The sequence below is a fragment of the Lasioglossum baleicum genome, chromosome 10, assembly GCF_051020765.1.
Source record: "Lasioglossum baleicum chromosome 10, iyLasBale1, whole genome shotgun sequence".
In the NCBI taxonomy this organism is placed as follows: domain Eukaryota; kingdom Metazoa; phylum Arthropoda; class Insecta; order Hymenoptera; family Halictidae; genus Lasioglossum; species Lasioglossum baleicum.
The window spans coordinates 3,252,427-3,263,821 of record NC_134938.1 but is presented as its reverse complement, the minus strand read 5'-3'; the positions used below and the strand labels follow the sequence as shown (position 1 = coordinate 3,263,821).

Below are 11,395 nucleotides of genomic sequence, written 5' to 3'. Positions count from 1 at the left end.
CTCTCTCGACCGGTCGGCAAAACCGCCGAAGAACCGTGCCGGTTCAGTCCCGTGTGCTCGCGTGAAAATCCGGCGATTCGAATAAACATAAACAGGAGTGTGTATTTGGAGGCGAGGGTGAGTTCGAACGGAAGCCGGGAGCGCGCGGGAAAGGAGGAGGCATCAAGTAAACGGAACAGAGTGGAGAAAATATACGGAAAGATGGAAGAAATTAAAACACCGAGACGTGCCGACCCGGCCCGGCCTGAACGCCGCGCCGCGCCGGTAGCATGGTGGATGTATATGCTCGGGAGAGGATAGATCGCTCGCGGAGAGTTGCGGGGGTGGCCAGGGTGAGCTGGCTCTCTGGGTGGCGCACGTTGTGATGTCAGAGGGGCGTTCTGGGGACGCATGCGTACCTGGCTCGGCCCTGACTGCACCGCAGGGTGGTTCAATGTTACGGGAGGGCACTGACCCGAGCCGGAGAATCCACCCCTCGGTGCACCGAGGTGGCTACACCCCTGGTATACGTAGGAGCCCGCCGGTCCCTGCAACCAGCCCTCCGACGATTCACTCATCCCCCTCGTTCACCCCGCCGCCCGGCTTCTCCACCCTTCGTTCCCTATGTTGCTCCACAGCCACCACCACCACCACCACCATCGCTGCCGCCGCCGCCACCACCACCGCCGACCGGGTACCGATATCGGCGTAGCTCTCTGCCGTCGACTAGGGTACGGCAGCATCGCGGGTCCGGGATAACCATTATCCACCTCTCACAAATCACTTGGACCACCGTTTACGCGGAGCTGCTCGTCTTTGCCGCGCCACGGTTTGAGGCATGGCGCACGGCCCTCCGGCTGATAAAGGCTCAGCCGGTTGCGCTGATCAACCAGCCTGCCGAAGGCTACGCCGCGATTCTTCGCCCGTTTATTATTCATCGGTAATTAACGGGACGCTGTGCCGGCCGGACCACCTATGTGCCTCCAATAACGATCGATAGCCGCCGGAATGATTTTGATATCATTATCCGACGCTGGCGTGTTTGTTTTCGGACAGGGAATGGGTTGGGGCGGTACAGGGAACTCTCTATCTCTCTCGCTCTTCGCGAACGAGAGATCGCTCCGAGGATTCTCTTGAACCGGCCAGATCGATGTAACGGAGAATTTAATCATCTTGATGAGTGCGGCCTGGTGTTTATGAAATTCTTTTGTGAAATTGCGCGCCACACCGCGGCGAGACAGTTTTTCCTGCGGCTAATTAAATGGTCGTTCGCAACCGAGCAAATTGAAAATTTCCAGCCGGCAGATTTTATTCGTTTGCTCTCCAGGCTCTCTCTCTCTCTCTCTCTCTCTCCGGGTCGAGTCGACTCGTCCCGGTCAACCCCGCTCGTTCAATTTTCAAACGTATTCGCCTAATGGAGAGATTGAAATCTCGCAGCGCGCGGCGCAGAATCAGTCGCAACGCGGTAGCTCGCGCGGGTTCTTCAACCCCTAAGGTCGCTACCCTCTCGCGGAGCGGGTTTCAAACGACCCTGAAAACGGGTTGTTTTTTGTTGCGACGCGAGAATAAACGTGCACGGTGGAACCGCGTCACGCCGGATCGCCTCCCAAAGAAGTGGGTCTCGTTTTCGTGTTATTCCGCGATGAATATAACACAGGGCCGGCCCCTTTTCTTTCGTTAACCGACGCTGCCGTGTAACATTGAGGGGATTAAACGGCGGTTCAGAGGGCGTTTTCTTTGAGGCGTGCGCACGAGGTTTAGTTTATCGAACAAAAAAAAACCGTTTACCGGACTTCTTTTTCTGTTTCGCTGCTCGTGTGCCATTCCTGCGGTGCCGGGTGTCGCCCGAGCATCGATTAATTTTCGATCAAGTAAATTATAGAATGGAATCTGCGAACGCGTCGGTCGCCCTTCGCCAGCCATCGCCGGAGTATCGACCCCGCAGTGTCTACAACGTTCTCGAATCTCTCCGGCTCGATCAGTTCGCACAGCCGCGCCACCCGATATCCGCCCGGAGACACATCAAAAATCGAACCGGCCGCTTAAAATAATTCCAACAACGAGCAGAAACAAGTTAGCGGCGGTCGGGCTCCTCGAATTCGTGCCCCTCGCTCTATGATCGTAAATCATAGAGTCCTGGCTGCCCTTAAAATATCTCCGGGACGTTCCCGAACCACTCTAATTCGACCTGTTACCAACCCGTGCCGCTCGATATACCGGCGCGGCGCGATGCCCCGGCTTCCATGCGTCAAAGATCAAAATCCTCGCTTAAAATAATTCAATTCCCCGGCTCGTTGACGTAAACGGAACCCTTACCGCGGTCTCGAACGTTAAATGTCGGATGTTGGCTTCCACCGATGCCTATATAACCAGCACTTGAGACGAGTTTGCAGGGGGTTTCCAGTGGGGGTTGACTCCGCCAGTTGGTCGGGTCGATTCCCTGTTATGCTAATTTGTCAACGGTCGGGCCCAGGGTGGTCGACCGGGGCTCAAAAATTATTCCACACCCGGCCGACTTGTTTCTCTCTTCTCTCGCGAACTCTTCGCCGCTTTCCGCGATTCCTGTACAAAGGTTCGTCCGCGTTCCGGACACGTTCTCGCTGTGCTCAAAGGACGACTTACCTGCGAAAGAAGCGACAAATGAAATATGCCCACGTTCGATATGAAAACCCCGTTTACCGACTTTCTCAGCGACTTGAAAACCCAATCAGGGAAATCCACTAACAACTTAATCAAAGAGCAAGGTATATTTATGGGTAAAGAGTACGTTCGAATTTTCCATAAGGATAATGGTCAATCACGGTTTCATGAGCGTAAGCTACCTAGGAGTCTTTTGAATATTACCTAGGAATATTAATTAATATTAATATTATTTATATAATTAATTGAGGAATATTTATATAGAATTAATATTAATTGAAGAGTATATTTATGTAAAATTAATATTATTCGAGAGGATTAATATTATTTATATAATTAATTTAATATTTATATAAAATTAATTTAATATTTATATAAAATTAATATTATTTGAGAGGATTGATATTATTTATATAATTAACTAAGAAACATTTATATAGAATTAATATTAATCGAAGAGTATTTATATACAATTAATAATATTTAAGAGGATTAATATTATTTATATAATTAACTAAGGAATATTTATATAGAATTAATATTAATTGAAGAGTCAATTAATATTCATTAGAATCTACCTAGGAATCACTTTTGTCAATAGATGCCCCGTTCTAACTATTATAATTTAAACGCTTCTTTAGCCAGAGTGAAAATTATAGACAACATTTTTGAGTGTGGCGCTTAATCACAAGATAAAGGGCAGATTCGGAATCAGCGCGAGAAACTCTACAAGATTCGCATAGTGAGAATCGAAAGGTAAAAAAAAAAGAGTTGAAATTTGTTGGACCGTGTTATTTTTCATGGACATAAAAGTGGTGTCAGAATTCGGAAGCATCGTATTACAATTGAAAAACTCGTGCACTTAAGATACGAGTTAGCTTTCGTGTTCTATCCTCAGCGTGTGGCAGCGTCACCTGGTCCGTGGGGGATCAGTGGTACGTGGTCCGCGAGAATTCATCTCGGAAAATGATTTTCCGTCCACCCCGTCTAGCCAGCCGTTGTTTCGAGGCTCGGGGTAAGACGCTTTCCGTCGTTCATCTTCCTCCTCGCGGTTGGGCGAGGATATATACGCTTTTATAAGTCTTCGTGAAGACGAAGTCTCGTCGTGGAGGATGAAGTATGCGGGGAAGGTCAGGGGCAGACTGGTCGGGAAGAAATTACCACCGATTATTGTGGTCTGTGCGAGAAATATCGTCGGGCATCTACCGGTGACCGGCAACCGGCGCACAGTGGGCCAGAAACCGATCTTTTTGGACAAAAATCTGCCGACAACTCAGTTTTTTATCGATTCACTTGGAAAACAAAGTTTAAAAATGCTGTCGAACCTTGTTTCAAGTGCTACGGGACAAGAAAAGAATTATTATCAAGCCTGCTACAAAATGCTTTTTCTTTATTTTATTTAATAAATTAGTAGCATACCTCCAGAAATAAGCCAACCGATGATTTTTCCAACGGGAATTATGTTAGTCTTGCTATAATGAATGTGGTAAAAGTACGTAGCAAAGTTGTTATCACTGATAATAGCAGGGAAGCATTTTCCATTCATCAAAAATCGGAAACTGGAAATGAGGGTGATTGATCTGCAGAATAACAAGGTCACAATAAAAACGGAATAAAGATCAATTCGAACTTCCGTTTTCATAGTTGCAATAGAATAAAGGTTTAATTGAAAGGCGTTCCATTCAAGGATCGTGCAACAATTTAAAGAACAGGACGTGTTTCCTCTATAATAATGAAATACAATATTCAACAGCTGTGGTGAAAGTGTGTCTGTGTTGATCTATTCGACAGGTGCGAGACATTTCGGCGCACAGATGGTGTCAATAGCATTAACGAAACATCCGATCACTTAGATCGAGAGTTACGGCATTTCGAAAGGTCTCCAGGTTCGAGGTGTTGCTCTCGAGGGGCTAATTCTCCGCGCACACAGTGAAGATAACCCGAAGTGTCATTCAATCAAACTTAATTACAAGACCTACTCTGGCACTTCGACGTCGACGACGTTTACGTTATTACGAAAATTGAGACCAATCTTCAATTTTCTCGCCACATTCTCCATGCACAAAATAGCTAACTTCTACCTTTATGAGTTCCTTTGGACAACATTCTTCAGCGTTAGCTTTGACTGGTTATAGAAATACCTCTGCGAAAATCACATGGCATGTACAAATCCAAAAAACATTTTTATCTCATTCGGTAACTGGTTTGAGCAATCGAAACCGTTTTCTTCATCGATAGCAGTTATCGAGCAGGGTCCAATTTTTGGGACACTTATTAGTTATGTGTAACCGAAAGGTATAAAAATCGATATTTTCTAATCATTATGTTCTTCGAAATTTTGTTTCTTTATATTTTGTGTGCATTACCTTAAATTTCAATAATAATCAACTTTATATTAATGATTTCTATCGTAGAAAATTTTAGAATAACTGTTATTTTTGGTCCCTGCTTTTAAGGCTCGGTAGGTTTAGTGTTTGTACTCGAATGGCGAGTCTGAGGCGCCACTAAAAATTGTCCATTCCATTATTCAAAACAGTTTTACATTCTTCAATTTGTCTGTATTCTATAAATTGTAAAAAACTCAACTGTTATATAAGAAAACAGGTTCATTTTCATGTGCACAATGTAAAAAAGATTACATAGAACAAAAATGATCTGGGTTGAAACAAATATCTTGATTTTGGAGTTCAAATTGCTTCGAGTGCAAAGGATTAATTGGTTACTGAAACTGTACCAGAAGATAATCGCTTGCGTTTGAGTTGGTACGATCTTTCGCAGCCGTCGAACAGTCGTCTAACAGAGTAACGCGGATGGAAATAGAAAAATGCCATCCGTCAATACAAACTCGATCGGGATCACATCGACCGGGCTGTGTAATGACGCAAATTACGGTCTGAAATCAGGAGCGCACGGTTTCCGGAAGGCCACGGTTTTGGCCCGTCGATCCCCGGGGATTCCGTCGGTGGTGTCGACGACCGGGAATACCCGGCGTACGTTCCGAACTTTCCTCGTTCTCGCAGACGACGACTCGAAACCATGTCGAGTTCAATGTGTTCCGTTCACCCGGCTACCTCCCCTTCACCCTCACCACCCCGCCCACCCATGTTGCACGGCTACCCACCACAGGGGTGCACGGGCACACGATCTCAACAAAGAGAGAGAGAAAGAGCCCGGGAGCCCGCGGAAAAATTTCTGTTTTCTCGCGGAAGGAATCACGACGGTCACGATCCCGTTCGTTTCTCGGCTCCGTCCCGATGGGATCAGCCAGCGAACGGGGAAAGAAAAACAGGGAGGGTGGAAGACGGAAAGAGAACCAGGGGCGTACGTCGTTATTTCGCGGTGGATGCTGCGGGATCAATAGCGTGGAGAGCCGAAGAGCTAGTAGGGGGAGATGGACTGAGAGAGAAAGAGAGCGGGAGAGAGGAACACGGGGGTTGCCGGAGAGTCTGTGAACATGCGCTAGAGAGAGAAAGAGAAGGCTACCGGTGAGGAACGAAGAGAGGTTCTGGACACAGAGGGGTTGGTTAGGCGGAAGAGAAAGATGGAGGACAAAGGGTGACTCCCCTAGTCTCTGGTACCTACAGCAACCGTCCTCTCTCTCTCTCTCTCTCTCTATGTGTCTCTATCTTGGTCACACTGCACCCTATCCCCTCTTTCTTCGTGTTCTCTCGCTCTATCCACCACCCTTACCACCCAACAACCCCAGGAGTCGATGCATCCAGGGTCGTTGCTACCGGCAGCGAACGATCCAACCTTCCATGCGCTCTCTCCGACCGTTCCCTCTCTCACTCCTCCGGTCTCTCGCGCCGGTCCTCTCTCGCTCTCTTCCAGCTTCTGCTCTGCTCGCTCTTTCTCGCTCGCACCGGTTCGCTATAGCTCGAGTCGCCGGTGCGTCTGTCTCATGCTCGATCCGCACATGCACACGCATCGATACGGGATAATAAACGCGCGTAGGGCAGGTGGAGTACTCGGCCGTGCACGCGTGTATCCACGCGCACCGCACCGCTGCGCTGCGTTGTTGCGCTGCATCGGGGCTGTTCTCCCAGCTGCATGCGTTCGCGTGGAGCTCGAATGCATCGGCACGCCGGCAATCGGGAAGAAATACGATGGGCACGTCGAAGATCTAGCCAGGACACCTCGCCTAGGGGGATCTCGCCGTCGTTTTCAAGGACGCTCGATTACGTGCCGCATCGGAAAATTGGATTTACCGCGGGGCGGATCGGTTTCCGCGCGCACTAACGCGTCCAACCGGCGCGGCGGAGCGGCAGCTCGTGGAAATCCGCGGCCGCAACCTGTCCATCGCGCCACCGGAAATATTGATTACTCCCTTTGAATATTTCAAGCATCGCATTTACACTTTATTCGGCGACGGACGTGGCAGCAGCGTCGATGCACACTGCCGAAATCGGCGGAACGCGGAGTAACATGAAACTTTTAAACGAAACTGAGCGACGAAATTAAGTGGACACCTTGTAAAAGCTAAATACTCCCTCTTTCCCATAATAATAGTACCAAGTGAATATTTAAATTTATTATGTTTCATGACATCTGTCATTTGTTTTGATATATATGTTTCAATTTTTAGGTTAATCTGATTATTACGAATTAGAACTATTTTTGTAATTATAACGTCGTAATATATACCGTTATAATGACGTAATTTTATTTGTTTTTCAATATTTAACTGTGTTCCACCAATCCGACCATCTTGAAACTTTTTTATATGTTAGATAAGCGACAGAACATTGTTCTTGAATTTTTTGGAAGTGGTCGCTCGAAGGGTTGCTTGCAATTCCCACCCCTAAAACATTAAATGATTCTTTTCTTCCCTTAATAATTTGATCACAATGGTGACAAAAATGTATGATATGAAGGAGGTAAATTCGAGTATTTTCGTATTTTTTTATCCGAATATCTTAATTAACAACCGAGAAATAAAAACAATACAGTGTTAAGGGTATTTACCCTCATATCATCCTTGTACGAAGGGTTAGCGACTTAAAATTTTAGGAGATTATGTTTCAACCTAAAACCATTGTTTTCCACATAATATCAATAAAAACTGTGGGTGGGTTCGCTGGACCAATCTTAGTTAGTCTGCTAGACCCAACTCCGTTCTTCGTGTACGCTAGGTGTCGCAGTACACGCGAGACAGGAGCGTGTATTATCAGCGCAACAGTTCTACAAACATGATGATACACTAACGAACCTGCGAGGTCGAGGCGTGAACTAAGGAGAGCTCTGCGGTTGGCGTGCAGCGCCGTTTAATCTGAATCCAGCGCAGCGGACCGGCTGCGTGGTTTTCTCTGTTTACTTGGAAATTCGGAAGGAAGGACCCAAGTCGAGGCAGAAGAAGAACTCTCGGCCTCGTTGAATTTCGGGTCTGTCTTATTGTTAGCCATAGGACTCCGTCGCCCGGAGGCTCGGCCAACGATTCCCGTGGTGGCGGACTCTTTCGCGAGCGAGCAACAAAAAGGAACCCACAATTTCTCGAGGGCACCGTTTCTCGTTCGTTCCTTTTGTTCGTTCCTGCTTCGGAGGGAACCGCGTCTTCATTCCTGGCATCGCCTTCGAATTTCGAAAACTGCGAAACTCCAATGACTATCTCGCCTCGATGTTCGTACGCAGCCTCAACAATGTTGCACAAATTCGAACGAGGTACCCTTTTCGCGGTCTTTCCAATTCTTCTTCGTTTACAAAAAACAATATGCTTTCCAAACAAAATAAATAATTCAATGACACATGGAGACATTTCAAAGAATTTTAATTTCTCATTTTAAACATGCAGAAATGTTCAAAATGTACATAATTCAATACATATACAGGGTGTTCTGCTGAAATGAGATCAGCAGGATATCTCGGAAGACGTTGTCGTTATCAAAAAAGTGTTCCTATAAAAGTTGTTTGGTATGACGGGCTATATATTTGTAAAAACAAATATCTCAGTAATTAAGACACGAGAGTTAATTAAATTGAATCATAGTAGAATAACAAGAAAGTTTTATTCATTTTGTATTTGTATTACATTTTTTAAAAGCATGTTTACCTAAAGTGCGACCCACTGTAACGTTACGCGTCACCAAAGTGGCCCGTGAAACCATTTGGGTTTGACAGGCCTGGTCTAACCCATAGAATATGCTGACAAAGTGTGGCACTTTAAACTGGGACAGTCTGTATACGCGGTGAAAATTTCATCGAAATCGGTTGTCGTTATTATTACCCCAGCTACAAACGTTAAATTGATTACTAGACTGAGGATCTTTATGCAAACGAAACATTGTCTACCTAAATTGCAACGAACTGGAGTGAAATAAAATTTCATTTCCTTTTTAACATGTCCGATAGGTTAAAAATAATATACAACAGTATCTTCAAACTCTTCTAAAGTTTTTACTGTTTTAAATGATTCAAATCTATAAATCTACTCATTCTCTCTCTCTCTTGTTATAAATGTATAAAATTCACAATTTAGTTATGACAGTACAGATTGTAAATCGTTTAAATAATGGAAAAGTGTACGGCGGTTTAAATGATTCAGGACACTGTGTCAGGTCGACACAAATCTCCCATACTCCCAGCGAACTCTACTCTGCCGGGACTAGAAATAAAAAATACATTCTTCGGACAAGAACAATAACCGCCGGCGACATTCTACATGCTTGAGGAGAGAAAAAAATTCTCGAGACACCATGTTCCAGACTATGGACCTAAAAGGATGACCTTGTCCCAGCAAGCAGTTTCGAATTTCGCGCTGCACGGAAACCATTTCCTCACGGGTCTCGTCTTTGTCTACCTCCCTGCTCTTCCTCCTTTTTCCTCCTGTCGGCACGATTATTCGACGAGATGTCCAAGAACCTCGCCCAACCGTGTTGCAGTTTCGATTCTCTCCCGTAGCAAAGTATTTTCTTACCGAAAAAAGGTTGGCAAACAAAACGATGTAAAAATATATAGTACAGCCCTCGCTCAGCTACATAGGTATTAGGTGTACGATCCTCTTCGTGAATGTTACGAAGCTTTTGCGGACGGGCAGAAATGGCTCGTTGGGCACAGTATTATCTCCGTAATTGTCGCAGTCTCTGCCGTCACTGTCAAAATTTTCTCCCTACCATATAGAAATAGCTTTATATTTCTCTCCGCGTTTTCACGACGCTGTTATTTATAGTTTCCTAATTAAAAAGCTCTCGTACGGACTGGTGGTTGCAGGGTTACAGAAACGGAGGGTTAGCGTTGCCTCCTGGAAGGCGCGATGCTACCCTCGACGTCGGCGTCGCCGGCGACGACGTCGTCGTTCCTCAAGGTCTTGGTTTTCGTGGAAACGTGGATCACCGTTAACCCTTGCGTTTCCTACCCTCCTCGATGCTGCGCCGCATGCTCCCCGTCCACGGCCAGACTGCTGAATATTTCAAGAGGCAATTTCGTCCCTTTGCACCCCTCTCTCTCCCCCGCCCGCCCCCGGTGCGTTCGCCTGCGACAAAGACAATGAAATTAATAGGCGCGCTGTAGCCCCGACGCGATCCGTTTCGTCTTTCGATTTGGTTACACGCTCCCGAGAAAACTTTTCCGCGCCGCGCGCCGCACAGTGGGACGAATGTATCGAAATGCTGGACATCGCGTTTTGCATCCCATTAAGTTTTTGTATCGCCTTGAGATTTTAAATATCCATGTTTTTAGTAGCATAGAATACGAATCTGAAGTCAAAAAATTTTTTGACCAACCAAAAAATTTTTTTTTCAAATTGTTGGAAATAAGGAAAAATGACTCATTTATTTAGAAAATTCGCTAAGAACAGAATGTATTTTTATATCCTATAATTTTTCGGACATGTTCTGTTGACAATTCATACTATTGAACCTCAGAAAATAATTTTTAAGTTAATATCATCAGATATCGCTGATTCATTACATTTATAGAATTTAATTTTTGTCAGATAGGTTGTTGGTTTTCGGAAAAATTTCTTTTCGATTTGCTAAATGTGCTATATGCACTAAAGCAAGTATATATGCCACCAAAGTCTTATAATAAACTTCAAATTTTAGTCAATGTCGCGGGTTTTCGTACATTCGTCCCACTGTGCGCCGCGGCCATTGCGCTTCACTCTGACACGCGTTCAGTGTGGATAAATTACTAATATTTCATGTCGAAAAAGAACAACGCCACCACCAGCAAATCTGGAACCATTAACCCTCATACGCTCCTCAGAAATACAGTAGAAGCCCGATTATCCGAACTGAACGTCGAAATATAAAAGTTCGTATAATAGAACAGTTTCTTATGGTAAACTTTATTTTACCGGACTCAAAATTTCTACATTTCTCCTACGAATTATGATGTATTTGGTATGTAAGCCAAGATCAGAAGATCTGTCCCCTTCGGAACAGTACATTTGTCGTCGAATCGATTTTTTCGTATTCTTTTTGTCGAAGAAATCTTAATCGACCACTGTATAAAAATCACCCTGTAGTGTTTCTAAATAAATTATTATAGGTGTGATTACTAAACATTCTGGAACAAGAATAAACAGAAGACAATATATCTATTTTCTGACATGACGTTTTCCCACCTAAATTGCCCATTTGTCCCACTGCGCACCGTGCAACGGGTGAAGTTCATTAACACAGCAAAATGGCAATTAGCGAACAGGTAAATAATCAACGACGGCACAGCTACACAAGCAGGCACGGGCACACGGAGACGTCCACGCAATATCTTCCGTCCGGGAACCGCAACTTTCGGGTAGATTGAATTACTCCCATCTGAAAATACAACTTCGGACGGA

At 45.2% G+C, this 11,395-nt stretch overlaps 1 long non-coding RNA gene across 1 annotated transcript in view; it reads right to left on the bottom strand.

The window, feature by feature from the left end:
- Window positions 1-3,115: 3,115 nt before the first annotated feature.
- LOC143212664 (uncharacterized) overlaps window positions 3,116-11,395 on the bottom strand; it is a 33,592-nt gene continuing 25,312 nt past the window's right edge. The window contains exons 2-4 of the long non-coding RNA XR_013009748.1: window positions 9,807-10,084; window positions 4,039-9,721; window positions 3,116-3,957 (exon numbers count right to left, since the gene is read on the bottom strand). This is a non-coding gene — a long non-coding RNA (uncharacterized LOC143212664). The remainder of the gene's footprint in view (window positions 3,958-4,038; window positions 9,722-9,806; window positions 10,085-11,395) is intronic.